General features: G+C 48.8%; 1 protein-coding gene across 2 annotated transcripts in view; it reads right to left on the bottom strand.

Moving 5' to 3' along the window:
- The window catches only part of CTBP2 (C-terminal binding protein 2), a 145,792-nt gene extending 128,539 nt beyond the window's left edge, over positions 1-17,253 (bottom strand). Inside the window, exon 1 of one of the 2 annotated variants that reach the window (XM_075504364.1) lies at positions 16,925-17,253. The gene's annotated coding sequence lies outside the window, so the exon portion shown is untranslated. The remainder of the gene's footprint in view (positions 1-16,924) is intronic. The other variant, XM_075504363.1, reaches the window with a different exon arrangement.
- Between the last annotated feature and the right edge of the window lie 4,481 nt (positions 17,254-21,734).

Here is a 21,734-nt window from a genome sequence, read left to right as displayed (position 1 = left end):
CAATGAATCTTTTTGCTAGCAGGGGCGGCATTATTCCCATTTCTTGCACCTGGAAAGTGCTCCTTGACCAAGACTCTTTCTGCAGTGTAGGGACAGCAAGGAATTTGTGTTTTGCCTCTGCTTCGCCGCTTACCCAGGTGCTTTTATACATGGTAGTACGCAAATGCAGGAGCAACCAAACACCCGAGACGTAAATGGGACCATCTCAGCTTTGGTCGTTTCCACCCCCACTGATTTGTGGAGTCCAGTCCCACCAATCCCTTTGGTCTGCAGCGCTGGGGAGCGCAAGAGTTAAGCTTTCTTAATGTTTAAATCAACTTCAGGCAGTCCACTGTACTTTCCAAGCCTCTGTAAGGTCTTCTTACAGGTTTTGTCCACAGAAGCAAGTGGTCTGGACTTCAGGCAGGACTCCTTTCCCTTTCTGCCCTTCCAAAGAAAGAGTGCAGGAACCAACCACCAAACATTCTATATGCAGTATTTGCAAGCGGGCCTCTCCCCTGAGGAGAATACCTTCAGACCCTGAAGGTTATACTCATGAAATGAAGCCTTGGGAGATGTCAGTGGGCTGCCTTCTGGCTGGCATTTTTTTCCCGGCCACTGCCAACACCAGGACATGCCACCTGGAAAAGGCAGGAAATCTGCCCGATGGGCTTCCAGAAAGCGCAGCGAGTCTGATCCATGTCCGAGCTACTCTGAAATACAATTTTGGACCACATCACCAGCTGGTGTAAAAGCATCGCTACAGCAGCGCGGCACAGAGCAGAGCCTGGCCCCCGTCGCTGCTCCAAGGCGCAGGAGCATCCCTGATTTCCTCTGACAGAATCAGCGCACTCGTCACCGACGTTTTCCAGAGCCAGAGCAGGAGGTTTGCCTTTATTTCCACTTTACTGCACCCTGCTGACCCAGGACATGACATAAAAACATCGAGTATGGAGTGACAAGATTTAATAGTCAAGTGGTAACGCACGCTTGGTGCTAAGAGCCTGCTTCTGGAGGACAGGTATTCAGCGACTCTGCTCCATCGCGTGAGCAACCCAGGCAGACGGACGCATCTCAGGAGGCCGGCCCACAGAAGGGCCATGCCAACCTCCTGTCCTCTACGGTAGCGGCAGAAGACACGCGAACTCCTCGCAGATTGGCTTCTCAGTTAAGTTTCCACACACGAGCTTTCCAAGGACAGCTGCAAAGTCCCCTCCGCAGGAGTCACTCCTGTCCAAACCTGTCCTCACCTCCAAGCTGCCCCTTCACTTCTGGAGCGTTTCCTAGCCCGTGCCCAGCAGACCCACCTCCATCTCCATCTGCCACAGGGCCACCACACTAAATAGCACCAGCAGCTCCCAACATTAGATGTCCAGCACAGACACCGTTTCTCCCTCCCTGGTCATGCTATTTGCTTGATTTGTGGAAGCAGGAATAGGAGCAGCAGCCATGAAGGAATATTACATGAAGGTAGGTATGGAAGAATTATAGAAACGTAACACAAACCTCATACAGAGTGTGTGAGTACGTAAGCATTTCTCCTGCCGTGACATAATTAATGCAAAACACACCGGGATCATGTTCTTTTTCCAATGCAACACGTGCATTATTTTTGTTGATCCGTCTGGTCGGGTTTTTGAAAGCCATCGCTTCCTGCATTCCACAACAGAAACTTTACACCCACAAAACCTGGTACCATTTCTTTTTATTCTTCCTGCCTTTATTCTATTTATTTATTCAGCTATCCAATGTGAAAGGCCATAAATCGCCCTGCTACTTAAGTCACAGGGGGAATTCCTTTAAACATAAGTAAAAACTCATAAATAACTTCCTGCAGTCAACAATGCATTCATTTTCTTCTCTGCTTTCAGACTACTATTCCAGCTAACAAATCAAATCAAGCACCAAAATGTAATTATTCCATTGTGATAATCATCTCCTTACACTCAGAGCATACCTTGGCTTATTTCTGCTTAAATTAAAATTAGCAGAGAGGCTCAGGCCGGCGGAAGGGAGAGGAGGAAAGGTTATGAGGCATCGATAAACCCGAGGGATGAGAAGGAAACTCCTCAACTTGAACAAAGTCCTGCAACTTGAGCAGAAGGCATGTTAGTGCTAGGCTGGTGGAAAAAAATGACGCCAAATCCAATTTAGACTCACTTTATATTAGCGGGATTCCTGGTACTGTTTTCAAGGCAATGAAGTGCATGATCTCAAAAAAAGATGACTAATACCAGGACAATTCCCCCAAACTTGCTGGAAGCAATGCAGCTGCAAATAAAGCCAGGAATTAGTCTGCGACAAAGTCAAGAAACACTTTGCAAAACGCACCCGTCCAGGACGTACGGGGCAAACATACATTCTACCCTCTCTGAAGTTTGGTGCTTGTGTCCTGCAATTAGCCCTCATCACTTCCAAACACCGCCTGCTCGCTGCGAGCCAGGACAGAGCTCGGCGGCCGTACCCACCGACGTGGGCACGCTGGGGACAAGCAAGGTAAATGCCCTGGAGAAAGGAACCCACACGCAGGCACGGACTCGCCGCGTTGCACCGCTCCACACCATCGGATTGCAAAGCGGCGGCCAGCGTCAACAGCAGGGCCAGAAGCATCTGGCTAAAAATAAACCGACAGAAATAAACTTGCCTCGGCTGCCAGCCTCCTGAAGAACCAAACGCACAGGACTTGAGGGGGAAAAACCCCAACCCTGCAGTTATCAATTTGCATTCGGCACTTAGTACTGCGCAGCACAGCAAAGGGACGGTGTCGGAAGCGAAAAGGCAAGAGACTCACCGCCGGCACCGGAGACCGGGCATGGAAATGCAGCAGAGACCGGGCACGGAATGGCAGCGGGCGAGCGGCAGCCTGCCCAAGAGCATCCTCATCCTCCCCAGAGCGCAGCTGGGAAAGGCAGAGCCTGGCACAACCTGCACGGGAAGGCGATGCGAGCCAGGGTCCAGGAAAACGGAGACGGAGGGCAGCTGGTAACCCTATTCCACATCACACTTACTTAAAGTTTTTTTTATTTTACTGTTTTATTTTGCTACCTTCAAACTAAACTCTCATCACAAGCTTTTACATGCCTTCTATAAGTCTTCGAAAGCGTGCAGATTTGTAACACTGAAACAATAAACCATGCCAGGCACACTCAGGCATTAACATTTAAAACATTAGCAGTTTAGACGACAAACTTTTTATTTCAAAGGCTGCAGGTGCATCAACCCGGTGCGTCGAATGGAGCCCACACACACACGGCTCCGGCAGTGCCGTCCCTTGCCAGCCCTGTGCCTCACACAGGCAGCCACATCTCAAAAACAGACACCTGGGTAGCTTGGATTCCTTCTTAACCTGACTTACAGGACTGTTTTTATATTAGAGACTTCAGGAAAGGACATCAGAACTATCTGAAAGCTTTTTTTCAAAAAAAAAAAAATTTGCTGGTTTTGGGAAAGGCGTACGTCACAGAAGACTATGCTCTGGGCTGGTTAAACCCTTAAAATAAAAGGGGATTATACTGAAAACGCTGATGTATCCTTCAACGAGGACCACCATCAAGTCATTAAATTGCTGAGAAACTTCTCTCCTACGTACATGCTACGACAACATAGGTACGTGCTACGACTTGAGGAAACGCCGTTTCCGACCCCCAGCTGCAGCCGCGCTGCCGTGGGGCGGCAGGAGGGGAGCCCGGCACAGCAGCCAGGTCCCGGCACCAGCCACGTCCCTCGACTTACAGCGAGGCAGGGACGGCCACCAGGCCAGCGGCCACAACACGAGGAAAAGTCTTCTGCAGCGCTTTCCTCCCAACGGACCTTATCTTGAGTTTCCTGAGGGTTGGTTTTTTACTTCAATGTATTTGTTCGACACTTTTAAAGTGAGATCTTCCTAATTCTGTATGATATAAAATGATTTTTAAAGTAGCACTGTGGGTTACTGGTAAAAACATATATTTAGTGATTAGAGGAAAAAAAAAAAAACCAGAAGAGATCCTGTATGAGCAGCGGCTCCCACAGCTGATGGGGAGCAAGAGCCCCGGAGCTCCCCTCTCCCCATTTCGGACACACAGCATGGTCTTGGCCAGCTCATTCAACCCACCTCTGCACTGCAAAATGTTTTGAAATCCGCAAATAAAGACCTCATAGTGTAATAAAAAAACCCTCCTTATCACTTCTATCAGCAACTTAAACTCCCTAACACTCACCTTGCACTGAGTTTATATTAGGAAAAAGAATTAACCAGATATTGAACCGATACTGTGCCTGTTCAGCAAGTAACAGTACTGTGGTAACTTCCTTATGACTTTACAGAGTTCCCTGCAATTCCCAGCAAGTCCAGCCTGGCCATGCCCCGGAAACCCGGCGTTTCTGGGGACGCTTCCATGCAAGTTATTTTAGGTATTCAGGTCTTGGCTCGCGGCACGTGAACACACATCGCTCACCCGACACGACGTCGGGTATCGGGTGCCTATCCCACCGCCGCCGGCACAAACACCTATGCCTAGAGGAAATAAGACTGTTTTCCCTTAGGTATAAGGAAATAACCACTTCAGTGACCACTCTGCACAACTCCTCAAAGCAGGTCTAACTGCTGAAATTATCCAAGATACCAAAGGATGGTCATTGAAATTGCAGGCAAGCATCAATTTGTTAAGCAAAATGCTGGCATTTCGTACTCCCCATGCTGCGGGTGCCATTGCTGTCAAGGAAGGCGAAGAAAAGAAAGTCATGAATTGTTGGGAGAGGGTTAGTTTGCGGGTTTTCAATGCCAAACAAGGTTCAGCGTGGTCCCACGCCATCGTGCGGTGGGCAACCGCAGGGGGCGTGGGGTGAAAAGACGACTGCCCCGAGAACGGCAAGAGCAAAAAAAACGTTTGCAAACAGCAGAAAACCAGCCCGAGCCCGACACACACTTTTCCAAGTGCCCTTTTCCAAGGCACCAGCCAACGAAACAGGGAAAGACAAGACATACCAGGGAGGCAGGGGGGACTGCCGAGCGGCTGCCCCGGGCTTTAGGGGTGCACGGACCCGACCTGGGGGGCTGGAACCCCCAGGCGCCTGCCCGGCTGGACCCCACACCTTCTCCTACCGCGGGGCAGCGAGCAGGGCAGGGCGACCGGGCAGGAGCTCAGCAGGAGCGAGGACGGAGAGCGGGACTGCCCGAGCATCTCAGCTTCGCGTGGCATCCAGCTATCCCAGGAAGCAACATATTTTTTTACACCTTTTCTTTTTCCTATCTGCTCTTTTCCAGTCCCCAAAAAGCTACAGGACACAGAGCATGGTTACGTATACCGCTACCTGAACACAGCAGGAACATTTAAAATTTTAGCTGCATACACAAAACCCTGTAACACATGTATATTTTATTTGATTTACTGCAATACTTTTCTTCCATCTCTTGAAAGTAATTTTTCTCTAAAGCGTAACTGCTTAATTGGCAAGTGTACAAAATATAATTACACTGCATACAAGTTACAATATTGCTTATGGGAATATCACTGTTGATGCATTCTGCTTTATTTTGTGTTTAATCTCTATTAAGAGATCTGTATGAAAATAGCTAGGTACTCTTGATTTTATAAACATGACACATCATTCAGTCATTTTTCTGCCTAACCAAAGCCCAAACAAATATAATTGAAAGACAACAGAAAATTCCTGGGCTAGCCTAACACATCGAAGTTAATAAAATTCTTACGTTTTCCTCTAAAGAAAGCGCAATGCACAGGACACCAAAAAAAAAAAAAAATCACCAACCTCTCCAGGCTTAGGTTTGTCACATCCATTACACTACCAGAGCGATGTAAGGACATGGTACATAGGAATACATCGCTTTTAATGACAACTTTAGGGGTTTTTATTACGTTCCCCACAAGGATCTTTGCAGTCGCATCTTTTACAGCGGAAGGATAAAGAAGCAATGCAGAGACATGGATGCCTAGTGCCAACGCAGTGACCAGTGCTCGGTACTCAGCAGCAAAAAACCTCTCGCCCTTTGTGCCCCCCGCTCTCCCCAGCCAGGCAATTCCCACTAAACTCCCATTGCATCCGCAGTTCCCACTAAATTCACACCCAGCCCCGGAGCAACTCCCCGTTCTGCGAGCATTTACACGTGCGAGTAACGTTACGCGCAGGAGTCGACGCGCTCTCTGGAAATGGGTCTTGCCGGTCTGACAGCTAACTAATATCGGCATGTTTTAAGTGCCTTAAAGGTTTATTTGGCTCGAGTAATGAGATTAATGCGATGTTTGTTTGTTTAAGCTAAATCATACAAAGCCAAACATCTAAATGTCCTTAATTCACAGCATTAGCCCAAGCTGTGTTACCATGTGAGCCCGTCTTACTATCCTGCTTTTAATTGCACCAACAAATCCCTGTTTTGCTCCAGTTTTGCTCCCTGAGGTCAGCCAGCACACGGATACCTCGAGTGGCCAAATAAACCATTAAAATTTGCCAGCACTGCCTAACGTTTTCCTGCGCTCCCTGTTTTCTTTGCAACTAGGCTTTTAACATATTCAACTTCTAGACCTAAAAAGCCCGCGTATGCCCAGCAGATTATACACAGGGGATCTGAAACAACGTTCCTGCCACGACAGCTCCTGCGTACTCAAGCACAACACGGACCACAGCCCGGTGATCCCACAAACCTCATCCGTGAATGATGGATGAGATGGACAGAACGATCTGAAAACTCACCTAAAAGCGGAGTAAGTCTGCAAACATCCAGCTGTACACTCCCGCTTCAAAATAGAAATAAATTTGCAGACAAACGCGTTGTTTTTGTTCCAACCACGGCACAAGCAACGTATAATTAATTTTTAAATCTGGGTTTGACCTGTTTTGATCAGTTCGCACTCCCGCCCGTATTCTTCTGCTCAGAAGTTTCCCACCAGGGCTGGAGTTATTTCTGATGTCCTGTGGCCACCAAGAGCTGACTCAGAGTTTGAATAAATTCTGCACAACTAGATAAAGCACATGACTACCAAAAGAAGTAATCCTCCCTCATTTCCTTCCTGCACCTAAACTAACTCACATCTGAGCCAGGCATTAGCCATAATACAGGCTAACATGGCCCCTGCTAACTTCTTACCTACTGCTAAGTACCTGGTGTTGACACTGGAGGTAACTCATCCCTGTGATGGAGACAAGGAATTTTTTAGAGAAATGGTGGGAAATTAAGAACCTGCGATCTACTCCACCTTCAGATAGAGGTCTTCTCTCTGCAAGTCATCCTCTTAAAGAAAATCTGCAACGCTGGTGCTTGGGATCTGCAAATATCTGGACGCTCTCATTTAAATGATGGGCTTTCATGGATTTTGAGGTCAGAAGAGACCACTGGGATTTTCCAGCCCAACACACTGCACACTAACTTACCCACATTAATCCCTGCTTGAGCATCGTCCATTCCAACAAACACACACCCCTGAATTCGGCGTTTCCAAAGGTGGAGAAACCGCCAGCACCTTCAGCAGCCTCTCGCACCATCAGCAGTGGACCTCAACTCCAGCTTTTCCCTGGCTTCATCTTCCAGCTATCAGCTCCCGTTAAAACTCTGCCTGCTAGACCCAACCGCTCTTTATTATTCAATTTTTTTTCCCCACGACAAGGCTAATTGCCTTAACCAATTCACCTTCCACCACGCTCCCGGGTAAGTCAAGCGGGCGGAGGTCCTGGACCCTTCCCAGCTCCTCCGGCGCTCCCGCAGCCCTCCGCAGACCCTCCCGGACAGGCGCCAGGGACGCGGCGGGTGCCACGTCCCTCCTCCAGCCCGGCAGCCACCTGCCAGCGCAGGCAAGGAGCACACAAGACCTTTGGCCGTAATATTGTGTTAGCGGCGCTCGCTCCCGACTCCTCGCTCCTCTATAAAGACATGATTTCTCCAGACAGCATCCTGGAGGTATGGCCTGTGTTGTTTGCTCTTAGATAGAGAAATTTACAGTTGGCCATCTGAGAAATATTACCTGCTTGTTTCCAAGCAATACAAATTGCTTTTAACAGCGGTCACTCCTTTTCATTATTTACCACTCTCCCAATCTCAGTGACATTTCGGGCTCTAGCAACGGTGACTCTCCGCCTTATCGCGGGTTGCTCACAAACACGTTAAGCGGCATAAGGACAGAAACGAGTGCTCAGAGAGGTTGCTAGAAATAGACGTTTGGAAATTATTTCTGATTTTACAACTGTATTTTGAGAACTGACACTCTGCTGGATCTCAGCCAGTCACTCTTTTGCACATCCCCAGCCAAAACAGCGGTGCTGTACCAAGCTGCATTTCTTGCTGAATGTTAAGTAAATAAAAATCCCCACAGCTACCTTTATCAATCCCATCGACGAGCTCTTTAAACGAAAAAAGCAAAGTTAGTTCTACAGAATGCGCTGCCCCCAAACTCGTGCTGATGGAGATGGAGTGCATGGCCGTCCTTCTCTCCTTCGTTAAACAAGTCCCCCACCCCTTGAATCGTTCGCAGGACTCGCGTTAAGCTGACGGGTCTGTGTTACTCAGCCTGGCCCGTTTACTGCTTTCCTATACTACTACAACATCAGCATTGCTACGGTTTGCGGGGAATTCTCCAGTATTTGAAGACTTGGTAAAAAAATACGCGTTACTGGCTCAGTTCACTCTTGTAAACCCCTTCAATGAGAGACACCAGGACTGATGTACAGAAGCCTGGCTAAAGCACTTGCTGTTTAACATTCACTTCTACCACAATCATAACAGGGTCTAAACATATCATTACTTTTCCCCCAAAAAAAGTGTAATATTTTTGTCTTTTCTATTGACTTCACCTAGTAACCTAGTTTTATTTCTAACATTTTTCAGAAACTGTTTGCTGTTCTCATCACTACCGGCCACAGCTTCTCTCTGCATCCCTTTGCTTCTTTCCTCAAGCTCCGATTTCTATTCTCTGCTACCAATTCCCCTCTCGGGCCCTCGGATGTGCAACGTTGACCGTATCGTAAGAGCTGTGCACCCCATTTCGGCATCCAGCACCTCAAACAGCCCGGAGCACCGGCTGGAAGGGCGATGGCTGACGGTGAGCAGGCAAGCGGAGACCCACTTGGCCAGATTCTTCCTTCTGATACATCATTCGACTAAAATTTGTTCAGAAACAACCGCAACAAAAATCATTGGCCGCAACCTCACTGCCTGGGGCTAAACGAGAGTGAGATTTCATGCTCCAAGCAAGGCTGGAACTAGTATTTAGTGAAGTTGGGCCACCTCCAAGAAAGCACAAATTCAAGAAATATGTCAAACTTTTGGCTAGACAAAACTAAAATTGCACTTTGTCTCCCCAAATCTGTCTATGCTGCTTCTTTCTAATACTCACAACTTTTGTTGTCCAGATACGGAGATACAGATATATGCTTTCTGCTCTTCAAACATTGCGGATGAGAAAAATATGTCATCCTGGCACTTTACCTAGGAATAATATTACAGCATATAAAAAAATCCTGTTTCCTTCTAGGAACGGAAATAGGTAGAATAGATATTTCAGCTGGGAAACGCTGTTGTTATTAGCAAAGGGCAGAAGTTGAAGTTAGCATAGGTATTCCAGTACTAAACTTCTGGATACCCTAATTCTGGGCTGGAATGTTGCACCGTACCATTTTTGTATGAAAAGAGGTACTAGCTCAGACAAGCGGCAAATGTAAAACCTCCACAAGCTTGTGCTGCGGGATCATGAAACTTCAGATAACTGCAAGATCATGAAAACTGATGAAAAGGGGTTTTTTTTCCATATATTGAATGGAAATTAATTTCATCCACAACTAATCACAGCAAAGCTCAAGTCTCTCAACTTTTAAGTCTAACTTCTAGTATTTAGCCTAATTACTTTGCTTAAATTGCTGATTTCTTCCAACATCCCCTCTCATGCAGAACCTGGTTTTCAGCATAAAAATAATACAAAAGTCGACACTTTAGGACAGCTCTACAGGTACCATTATTATCTCTCATATTTGGCCTTGCACGTTTTTAAAGAGGAATTTACAGGGTTTTCCCTCCAGCTAACACAAATAAAGGACATTTCCCCCCACGCACATATACTGTCGTAAAACTACAGAGTACGCTGATAAAAGCAAGGAGGAGAGTTGACGAGGAAAGCCAAGATGCAGTTATTCAAAGGGGCCTGCAGAAGGCCAATTTTTAATTAAAAGCTTTATCTGGAACAGAAACTACGAGCTCCTCATGCCCAAAGCATTCCTAGTGCGTCACCCAGAGAGGAATAAGGCGGCCACGGAGACCTCACACCTTGGGGAAGCCTTAGCCAGGTACGTATGTGGAGGGAAGCCCCCACGCTTGGGATGCAGAAAAGATGCAGGAAAGCCAGGGGATCCCCTCGATGACAGCGCTGCTCCCCGCTCACACCGGCAGGCACAAACGGGGCCAAAAGGGAATCGCTGATCGAGAAGGGAAGGACCGTGTGGCGGCGGCTTGCCCTAAATATAAACCGGAATATCCATAAAGGCAGGCTGAGGACCTGCGGAGCTCATCACACCCCACGGCGTGACACCCACCGTCTGCGCAGGAGCCAGCCGTGTGATTAATTGTCAGTTTTGTCTGTTTTCTGCCCTAACAACGATGCTATCGGCTCCGTCAGTGCATCAGCTGCGCGGAAACCAATGGATGTCCGTCTCCTCCTGCCTCTTTCGGGGCCCATCCTGCACTCCTCATACATCCATCGCCCTTCCCAAAGCCCAGCAGCATCTCAAAGGGGCTAAAACAGAGTCCCAGCCAGGATCGCCTATACCTTGCAGAGCTATATATTATAGTTATTACAATAACAACCAAAAGCCAGCCTAGTTGTGGAGTATCCTACAGTTTTGTGCCAGCCTCCTCAGCACAGAAGCTACTCTTTTTCCAAAGTGAACGGGTCGCTAACAAAAATGATAGGCAGCATCCATTACATATCTGTTATATTTAGCAACTGAGAATCCATCTGCATTATTCCTGGTCTCATTAAGGACTTGGCTCCTTGTAAATATTATGTCTCTAATCCACACATTCTCCCTCCACGCTGTGCTTCAGGGGTCTATTTAAGTAATAATTGGTATGCGTTGTCGCAAAGAAATAGTGGCTGAGTGTTTGACAACACTACACAAGTTAACGTACGCGGGAGCAACTGCGGCGGTCCTCGTGTGAAAAATCAATTCAGCGAGGTTCCGACCGGCATCTCCGCAAAAAGCTCATAACCAAGGCACCCTGCGCTTTCTACACCTGGGTCCGAAGAAGGGTGTGATTTGGTCAAGCTTGATCTGGCCACCGTGGTGGCAAAGGTCCTTCCTAAGCTCACGCTGCTCCGACTGCTGGTGAGGATTAGGGAGAGGACAAGGGCAAAGCAGAGCCCAAAATCCAACCACCAAGCAGGTTGCTTTAACCATATAAAACCTACTTCTGGTGGGAGGGATGGGCAGAAGCCCAGAAGTAAGCAGGGCAGTTACTTTCAGCAGGACCACAGGTTTTTGTTGGCTTAAAGGATACACGAAATTACTGCCAGATAAGGTTGGAGGAGCAAGTCATTAATAATTAAAATCTACTGCTGATGTATTCAAGTAACTTGGGTTTTATTTGCATTTTACAGTAAAGTCCCAGAACAGATGGGACTTTATGGATGCCTATCAAGATGCCTGCCTTGATCCACCCAGAAGTCCATGTATTTGAAAAACAAGGCTGAATTATCCAAAATAACTGTGTGATGCAAGCGCACACAGCTCTCGTCAGCTGTGGACCAGGGGGACCCTGAAAGGTGACGGCATCCCGGGGGTTGTCCTCCCCCAGCACAACCACCGAGCAGAGACGAGCCTCGGGCATCCCCCCAGCGCGGGCTCCTCTCCTGGCTGGAATTCCAGGATGGGCTAAAAACCTCATAAAAATCCCAGAAGTTGGCACCCCCGCCACGCAGCAGCACTGATGACCTCCGTGAGGGGATGATGAGTCCATCAAAGTCGGCGCTAACGATGCCGAGCCCTCCCCGCGCCTGCCACAGGGGTCTGACAGCGGCCGCACGCCCACGCCCCAGGAGCTAGACGCACCCTTCCCCGGACGACACGTACGTGAAACACCCCAAAACGCGACACTAACGGGAACGGAGGCAGGCACACGTGCACCGCTACGAGGCATCCTCTGTGGCACCACAGCTTTGGTGTCTGGGGGAAAACACCGGCGCTGCTCCTCACCACACTCCTCCTCACGCAGGACACGTAATTGCAGACCTCAGACCGGCCAAAGCAAACTCCGACTCCCCAGCACTGACCTTCAAGACGTGCAGATGCAAACCTCTCCATCGGGGCACTCTGGTTCCACCACATTCTTCCCCTCCAACTATTCCAGCTGTATTTCTTTTTAATAATCCCATGGAAGTTACAAGTAATATAACCCAGGTGCTAACAAATCATTACGGAGCAAAACAACACCACCAACTTTGCCAGCAGGACCACCAAGATCTTCCCGTGCATCGCCACCATGCTCCCCCCTCACCAGACCAAGTACAACAAAGGCAACCGACCAAAGCGAACCCCAAAGCCCGCGCAGCAGGGATTATCTCGCCGTCTCAACACAGAAAGTTCAAGGAGGGCGTCAAATCTAGGTGAGACTGGAGCAAATTCGGACTCAGGCCCCTCTTGCCTTGAAGAGAAATGTGACAAAACGGGATTTCTGTTCCTCAACAGTCCAGTACCTCTTTTCCGAACAAGAAGCCTTAATCTTTTTTTTTTTGCAATCTCACCATCGCGTTTCCCGAACATGACATCCCGCCAGCATTACCACCTCAGAGAGGAGAAACAAAAGATAATTTAAAAACTCCAGATGTTTATTCCTGTGAAAACAATTCCTGGCTCTTAAGAAATCATCAGGGCTCAGGGTGCAAGAAAGGGGAGTGCACACTTATAAAGCATCATTGGTCATTGTAGAACTAAATAAATAACAACTGATTCTTCTGTGCTCTGTTACCCAAAACTCCTGCTGACTTCACAGAAAATGTCATCTGGTGCCTTCCTGGTAGTTAAATGCCACAGATCCCGGTCTCCTCACCACGATGGGGCTGAGCAGAAGGAGAAGATACGCATGGCATAACGAGAAGGTTTGGTCTCCATGCCCTCGCTGGGGCAAAGGACGGTCACGGCATTTTTCATCCTTTCACCTAAAACTTACCTTTATTTTATTTCCTCTGGCACAGGAGAAGGAAGAAAGAAACGCACCACGGGAACATGGGAGAAGGACGAGAGCTGGCCCAGGCGCACGTGGGCGTGACAAAGCGCATTTTGGAATCGCGTCTTTCAGCATCACGTACGGCGGTGGAGAAAACACCAATTCCTGGCTAAAATGTTTGCGTTGTCCCAGCCGAGAGCGAAACCAGCGGTGACTTGCCAAAACCTCCCCTCCAAAGTTTCAGCGTTCCCTGCAAGAGGGGACCCCAACAACCAGCCTGCACTCCCCCCGCACGGTCCTTATTCGCCTGTGAGCCCTGATGCCATTCCTCCTGTCACAGCCTAGAATCTAAATGTCCTTAGCGCAAGAATAATTTTCATTTTAAGAGTTAAGTGGGCTGTGCAGAGGAAATAAAAGGTATTTCAGGGCTTTATCCTTCTTACGACAAAATTGTAATTCCTATTGGAGCAGGAGAACAAGTATAAAAATTACTAAGATCCATATCACATTTCCTTACTCTCTGTTGTATCCAAACCTCAAGAGCTAGGAGACTGGCTCAGGGTGCTGGTCTCAAGCTCTGCGGAATAACCAAACACAGAAAAAGGTGATTTTATTGGGGGGGGAGCTGCAAACAGAGCTGAAGGGCAGGGAAACTGCTGGGGGCAAGGGGCCCCTGTACTCTGAAAAATCCCGAATTTCTAGGGTGTAATCACCCCAGTTTGAAGAGCTCCTCACCAGCAGCTCCATTCTCCACTTCTTTAACTTACTACAGCTAGAATATCAAGCAAAGAACAGAATACTTGCTAGATCTTATGTGAGGAGTAAATATGACACCTATCAGATTTTACGAGACAGCATCAGCCACCAGATTTTAACAAAACACTTGCAAATTGTCAGTGCTGTGTTTAGAGAAGCTTTTCCATTTCTTCCGCTTAAACACGAAGCCACTTTCAATTCCCTAGCTAGTAAACAGCACCAAAAACCAGGGAAAATTAACCTACCTTTTCCAAAAGGCTGGGCAAACCCAAGTTCAGGGGTTTTTTCATTGAAGTACGTATTCTTACCGGAGTCAGCTGAACTGAAGAAGTTTTATTTGAACTGCAGCCAGCCTGATGGATAAATTGACTTTCCTGGCCAAAGGTTTCAGTACGCTACTTCCAACTCATGCCTGGGACCTCATGCTCTGAGGCTGATGTTTTTCCTGATATGAGGAATATCATCACTGGACCCCAGTGACAGGTCTCTGTACTGAAATGACAGCATTAGAGATGACAGTCTGTGCTACAGTTTCTGCTAGGGGGAAATTCCTTTGAACATTTTCCATCTGGGAAAAGCACGAGTGGAAAAGGGCACAGCTTTGCCCTGGAAAAGCGGGTGGGGAGAAGCGGGAGCTGTCAGCAGCCAGCGCCGTGGGGCTGCAGCTCTGCGGGGCATCGCGCTCCGCAGCCGCCCCGTCCGCCCAAACCTCGGGGATCCCAAACGGGCTGGGCTGGGAAGAAAACTACCTTAAAACCAGGGGAAGCTGACTGCAAGACAACATCATCTACGATTTGTACGCAATAAAAACTCTGGTCCGAGGAAGCATCTCAGTCTGAAATTCGAGGGGAAGAATGCTCCTGCGATCCGCATTTCCAAACACAGGAGTGGCTCACCGCTCTGATTAAACTATCTTCATTTCTACTGAGTTTTAGAAATACTCGGTTACGACTTTTAAAGGGAAAGAGACTTTGATTGTCCACAACTGGAAGAGTCTGATCAAGCGAGTAACCGCCCGCAGCCCCCAGACGCGCCCGGGTTTGCTAATGATGAAAGCAAACCTCTGTCCCCGCTCCCCGCTAATGACTAACAGGTGGGTTTCCCAAACGCGTCCAAAAATAAAAAGCTCCTTTCTAAAAATACCGTCCTGCATTCACAACGCCAGATTTTCCAGAAAAATACTTGACGATAGCTGACGTTTCCCAAACAATCGCTTTTATGGGAACTTCAGGCTGCCCCTGCAGCAGAAAGTTTTGCGAGGCGAAGAATACAAATCTTTGTTTAAGAGTCGAGCCCCGTGGACGAACCCATTCCCTCGGCCAGCTCCGGAGCTCGAGCACAAATCAGCTTTATGGTAATAACAGATTACAGAACACATCGCCACAAATAATTTCTTTTTTTTTTTTTTTTTTTTTTTTTTTTACTACAGGATGCGTAATTGAAATGTCTGCGATTCAACCATCACCTTTGAATTCATAAATACCTCATAGTATTCCGAACACACTCTCCTATAATGAGACCGTCTTCAATTTTCCTTGGTAAAGAGACCTTTAAAGAATGCTAAAGCAGGTCGGCGCCCTTATGCACTGATGGAAACAGGAACAAAAGCATTTTGTCACCAGGCATCTCGTCTATCATTATTTTCTTCACTCTGCTCAAACAAACTGAAAAGTATGTGCCCCCCCCTCAAAAATCTGCAATAACTGCAATTGCAGTCCCGTCGGTAAGCCACCATCTGTATGAAAACAACGGTCCATTATACCTAACCGTCACCGGCTAGCGTTTTTCCTGCTTCGCTAATGTTTTTTAAAACACAGGATTAAAATGTCATACCATCCCTCACGTTCTAGGGAGCCGTGTGTATTCCTCTCCTCCGGTCACGCTATACTTAATCAAGTGTGAATGATTAAAGTACTTCAATTAGAGCTACGTACATTCATCGCAGGCCAATTCAAAGGCAGCGGAGAAGTGTAGCTGAAAGAAGAAATTACTTCTACTACTTTGAGATCTCCATCTCCCACTTTCCTCCTCCCTAGCACAGCCAGGCAGAGCCATGGGACCCGGCAAAGTACCAGGGGCTAAGCCCCAGCCAGGATTTACCTCAGGGGCACGTCCCTCGGCAGGACAAAAGGCTGCTCTTTCCCCTCAGCAAGTCCAGCAAGTTGGGGGGGGGGGGGTCTTCATTTTTTGGTGAAAAAACAGCGTCAATCCGCGCACCTCCTCCGATTTTGCTTGCCAGTGACACCGGGGGAAGGGTTAACATTTATTTCCAAGTCGGGGGATGGGAAATAATAGTAGAAATATTGGGGAAATTTAGCATTGGGGGGGGGGGGGGGGGGAGCGCGGCTCCGGCAGGAAGGAGCGAGGCGCGGCCCGCGTACCGCCCTGCCCTGCGGACAACCGGCAGCGCGCACCTCCGCGGAGAGTTGCTAAGTGACTGAGGGGCGAGCGCGGTTATTCAGCCAAAATAAAATCGTCATTTAAAAAAAAAAAAAAAAATTTAGGGAAAAAATAAAAATTTTTTTTTCGAAATAAATTAAAAATTAATTTTAAAAAAACACAACTAAACACCCCCCCCCCCCAAAAAAAAAAAAAAACCCAACAAACAACAAAACAGAGGAACGCGGCCGCCTGCTCCGCGTCCCCCGGCCGCCGCGGACGCGGCGGCCGGGGGACGCGGAGCTGGCGGCCGCGCAGCGGGGTTCCCCTTGCCCAAACTTTCCTGCCGCCGCCCCGTTAATCCACCGGCAGATGTTGTCGGCGGCCCTCGGCACTAAGTAAACAATGCGGGGCCCGGCACAACAAAAGATTTCCCACTTCACCCCGCCGCTCCGCGCCCGCCCGCCGACCGCGCAACTTGCGCGGCCGCCTCCCACCACCATCACACCCTTCCCCGCTCCCCCTCCCCCTTTGCCTCCTCCATCCCCATGGCGGGCTCGCCCGGGGACGTGCAAAGCAAAGATGTCCTCGCCTTCCCTTGTCCTCCTCTCCCCGTAGCGCAGCCCAGGCGACAGCGCCCGGACGCCGCCGCCGCCGCCGCCCCCTTACCTGCTCCCGGCCGCCGCGGCTCGGCTCGGCTCGGCCCGGCCGCCGGCAGCCCCGCACCGCGCTTCAGCGCCGCATCCCTTCCCGCATCCACCGCCGGGCTCTGGCTGCCGGAGATCCACCTTAAAAACGCCACCCGCTCGCACACCGCACAAAAAAAAAAACTTAATCCTCCCCCCCCCCCCCCCCCCTCCGCTCTCCTGCTCCGCCCGCCGCCGCGCCGGGAGCGGACGGGGGCAGCGGAGCCCCGCCGCGGCACCCAGCAGCAGCGGGAGATGCTAATTGCAACTTGGGGGGGAGGGTCGCTGGCTCTTTCCCCCCCCCCCCTTCTCTTTTTTTTTTTTCTTTTTTTTTTTCTTTTTGTTTTTTAAGCCAGAAAAGGGGGAAAGTGCCCGGGCGGCGCTGGGCGGAGCGGACGCTCCCCCTCGCCGCGCTGGGTGAGCGGAGGGAGAGGTAGGGGCTCTCACTGCCTTTTTTTTTTTTTCTCTTTTTCTTTTTTTTTTTCTTTTTTTTTTTTTTTTTTTTTTTTGGGCAATAGGCGGGGTCTCTCCTTGCAAACCAATGACACAAACCCACATGGACCAGCCTCGCCCCCTATAGATACTCTTCACTACAAATAGGCTCTCTCGGGGGATTAGTGGATCAGCTAAAGTACAAACAGACGCAGCGAGGAAGGGGCGGGGGGGCAGCGGGGGGGGGGGGGGGCACACACCGGGCCGCCCCGGGCGCACCGGCGGGGAAGGAGGGGGCTCCGCGGGGCGGGGCGGGGGCTCCGCGGGGCGGGGAAGGGGCTCCGCGGGGCGCGGCGCCTGTTGCGCTCGGCGGCGGCCCGGGGTGGGGGGGGGGCCCACGACACACGGGCAGGGCCGGCGGCCGCCTTTGTTCGGCCACCCGCGCCCAGCGCGCCCGCGGGGCTTCCGCGCCCTCCGCGGGCCCGGCCCGGCCCGGCCGCCGGCGCCAGGCGGGGGGGGACCCCCCCGGTACCGGGGGGCAGCCCCGCCGATGCGGTGCGAAGTCCGGCCTGCACCCCGCGCCTCTTTTGCATGGCCGTCATCCCTGGCCGCGTCCCTCTTGCTCGACTGTGCAATTATGATATCATAGCCCTCCTCGCCCCGCACGCCGCGCGTAGGGCTTGAAATTGATGTTGTGAGGCCGGGGAATAAAGGCCACCAGGCGTGCTGAGCCCGCGCTGTTGACATCTTAAAAGACGGAGGGGCTGACACATCCATCCCCGCCGAGCACCCAATTTGATGTGACTATCGTATAATCACGCCGGGGCGTTCGGCTGAATGCGAGATAACGAGAGCGCACTCCAACGTGCATTTATTTGTATTTGTATTCCGCATTACCCCCATAGATTTGGGAATTAATGTTTTGACAGACGTTCTTCATCTGCTTATCACAAGAATGTGGGCAGGTGGTGATCCCATCTTTTTGTTGTATAATCATCGAGCCTTCTGCATTATATATATCCTGCGCTTCTCAATCAGCCTGTGAAAAAGCACATTCCTTTTCTAGTCAAATAAAACCCTTGAACCAGATCAATTGTCCGTCAAAATTAATAAGTGTGCCTCAGTTTTTGTGGGCGAAATTACATACTGAAAAGCCTGAAGATCTTGATTCTTATAAAGACGTTTTGGACCCTCGCTGGATGTTTACACCACGTCCATCATTTGTCTGCCGAGCACCTGCTGCCGGGAGCTGCCACCTCTGTCCCGCCGAAGCTGAAGCCTCGCGTAGCCGCAGCTCACCGGGATCCCCCGTGGTGTCGGTGCCACGATGGCCACAGCCGCCGTCACCCCGTGATACCCAGGCCCTGCATGACAGGGGGTAGCGTCAGGCGCCTCCAAGTAGATTTGAGCCAAATTTAGCAGCGTTCAGCTGGAAGGCGCATCTTATTCTGCACTCTTCCCTTGGGCAAAAGCCCCTCCGAAGAGAAAACCCTGCCTGCATGCAGCAAACCTCACCATGAAAATCACAGTCTCCGTATTATCGGGATTTCTTGGATTTCCATCATTAGCAGAACTGCTAACTGTCAAAATATCACAGGCAGCTCCTCAGCACACGGAACTTGGGCCGTAACGAATAACAGCAATTTGCACCAAGCAAGGACTTGCCCGTGGCGTTTCAGCTGCGATTTTTTTAAACCACAACCACCATCGCTCTCTGCTTTAGCCAATTTGCTTTGTTAAACATTACATATGCAATGCATGGGGGCGCGGGACAGGAAAACAGTAATTGCTTCTAATAAATAATGTTGATATAAACAAAGTAAGTGACATACGTTGAGGCCAAAGACAAATAATTATTTCATTACTGGAGCAATTAAATTACAGGTTGTAAAGGAGAAAGCTCTGAAGCAAACGTCTTCAAGTTTAGTAGGGGGCAATCCTCAGGCACGTGGATTGCTCTTCAAAGTATTTGGATCGCGATCGAACATTCATCAAGTGTGAAATAACCTTCGTAATTAGATGCTAGGAAAGAAGATACACGGTAGGTTCGGCGGGGGGCCTGGAAGGATAGGTTTTTAACTTCAGATTGCAGCTTTTAAAACTTCCATTCAGCTGCTGCCCAACCTTGAAGGAGCTTAAACTCCTCCAGTATCTCAGTGGTTTGTGGAAAATTCAGCACGTGCTTGGCGTGGGGCGTTTCGGCTTCCCAGAGCTTGGGAGCAGCAGTTTTGGGGCAAGGGAAAGGCGTAAGAGCCGAAGGAAGAGGATCGTCCTGCTGCCCGCGCAGGCACGGGGCAGACCTCTCTTCTGGCCTCTTTCCTCCGGATTATTTCTCTATTTTATCCACTTTCTGGACAGATGTTTCAGGCACTAGGCTGTTATCTAAAAGGCGGATTCCCCACATCTCCTCCTTCTCTAAATATGTTTTAAAAGTCTGAGGCTCCCATCCTTAAAGAATAATTGAGGGTGGTTGTGCGGATAATCCCTGCTAGGAGAAAAATAGTCCTGAAAACTTTGTTTATGAGGGATGCTTGCAAAGCAAAGCAAAACCAAGCTGTTCCCCTCCTTCTCTTCTATTTATTCTAACCGACTGGTACCTGTACTGAAAAGTTACTGGCACCGTTTAGGAACCAAGCCCTCCCAGTGCAAATTTTTTGTGAAATCAAAGGAACTTTAAAAAAAAGCACATCTTAGGAGTCCTTCCAATATGGGCAGTGGGTGTTTGGGGTGCAAGGTTTACGTGGTGCCCCTTTTCCCCGTCAGGCAGGGTTCACTTCGCTTGCTGAAACAACGCTCCTCCCTGCTGCGCAGTAACTTCAGTACTCGCCGTGCTCGCCCAGCGGTGCAGCTCAACTGCTTCCTAAAACATAACAAAGGCTCTAGCCCCTGTGCCCGTAATAGTTACATCTGATGAATTTGTAATTATTTTTAGTAAGGGATTACATGCTTCTCTTGTGAATAACTTGGTTTCTATTAGCAGCGTACTCAGGAAAGCGGTGATGTTCCAATATTGTTTCCTGACCCACATGCTGGCTCCAGGCAGCTGACTGCACGTCACACGAGGCACTCCATCAACCGGGAGCACAATCACACTTTCCCTCTACGCTTCAGCGACACGTCAGCCTGAGCGCAGCACCTCCTGCTACACTGGTACATCTCAAGACCTTGCAAGGAACTAAAAAAAAAATAAAAAATAAATAAAATTCACAATCTGGTTTTCATAAAGAGGTTGATTTGCAGGTGCAAATACGGGCCTTGATCCTGCAAAGACGATGCTCCTGCATAGCTTTTATGTAGCGTGAGGAGTCAGAGTGACTTCAGCTGGATGACTCTCGGTGCATAAATTTAAGCGCATGCATCTCTCTGCAGATTTAGAGCGAGTATCTGTTGACTAGAATAGACCAGTTATTTCACTGCTCCAAGTGTTTGTGCAACTTAGTTACTCAGTGCTACGTAGGAACAGGCAGACACAAATCCTGCCGGATCCTTCTGAGCCAGAGACCACGTTTGGTCGTTAGAAATGAAATTTGTATGTTGAGTAACGCCATATATCCAGCACCGATGTCAATACCCCATTTATTTTTTACCCGTTTTTAAAACGCAACTGCTGTTGAACAGATATGTTGGCTGGTTTATAATGGATATTCATGAAAATAATCATCTATGTTTAAGAAGGTGCTCATGGTTTTTTACAGATCGGTGGCAGCAAATGTTTGTTTTCTACCGGTTCTGTTGATCTAGAAACTTAAGCCTAGAGTTTGGTTTAACTGTCTAGAATATAGGTACAATAAGCAGGAATATGAATACATGAAGGAATTTTCCTTAAAGATTTTTGTCAGTGTAAATTTGGAGCCTGGAGAAATTAATTGGTTTCTTTTACTGCGTACTTCGCTTTTAATACTGGTACTCTAGTTTAAATTTAACATACATTAAGAGAAACACATCATTCATTTCACTGCTGTAATTGATGCAAACCAGGGAGGAATTTGTTCCAAAACAGGTTTGGTGAACTGTTCTGTAACGAAGCATTTAGAAGACGGGTTGCTTTTCTTACAGTTTTGATCTCATACCAGGCTGACACGGGTATGCAGGCACCATTGAGAACAATTACTTCTAGTGGGAAGTCAAAAATCCAACATTTGGTATCAATCCTGTAAAAGTAAGTTCATTAAGAGGGTGGTTCAGATCACTTTTTGTGTCATTTACCGTAAGGATGTCATCCAGTGTGAAGGATTGCACCGGTAGAGGAAAAAGGCTCCTAAAGGCAGTGTATGATCTTTATTAGATCAGCAATTCCCCTCCCCACCCCCTATTTTAGGATTAGTCTTTAGAATTTAATTACTGTAACATTATTTTTTTAC

The sequence above is a fragment of the Mycteria americana genome, chromosome 6, assembly GCF_035582795.1.
Source record: "Mycteria americana isolate JAX WOST 10 ecotype Jacksonville Zoo and Gardens chromosome 6, USCA_MyAme_1.0, whole genome shotgun sequence".
Lineage (NCBI taxonomy): Eukaryota > Metazoa > Chordata > Aves > Ciconiiformes > Ciconiidae > Mycteria > Mycteria americana.
The sequence above is the reverse complement of the archived record's forward strand: the minus strand, read 5'-3'. Positions and strand labels throughout refer to the sequence as shown.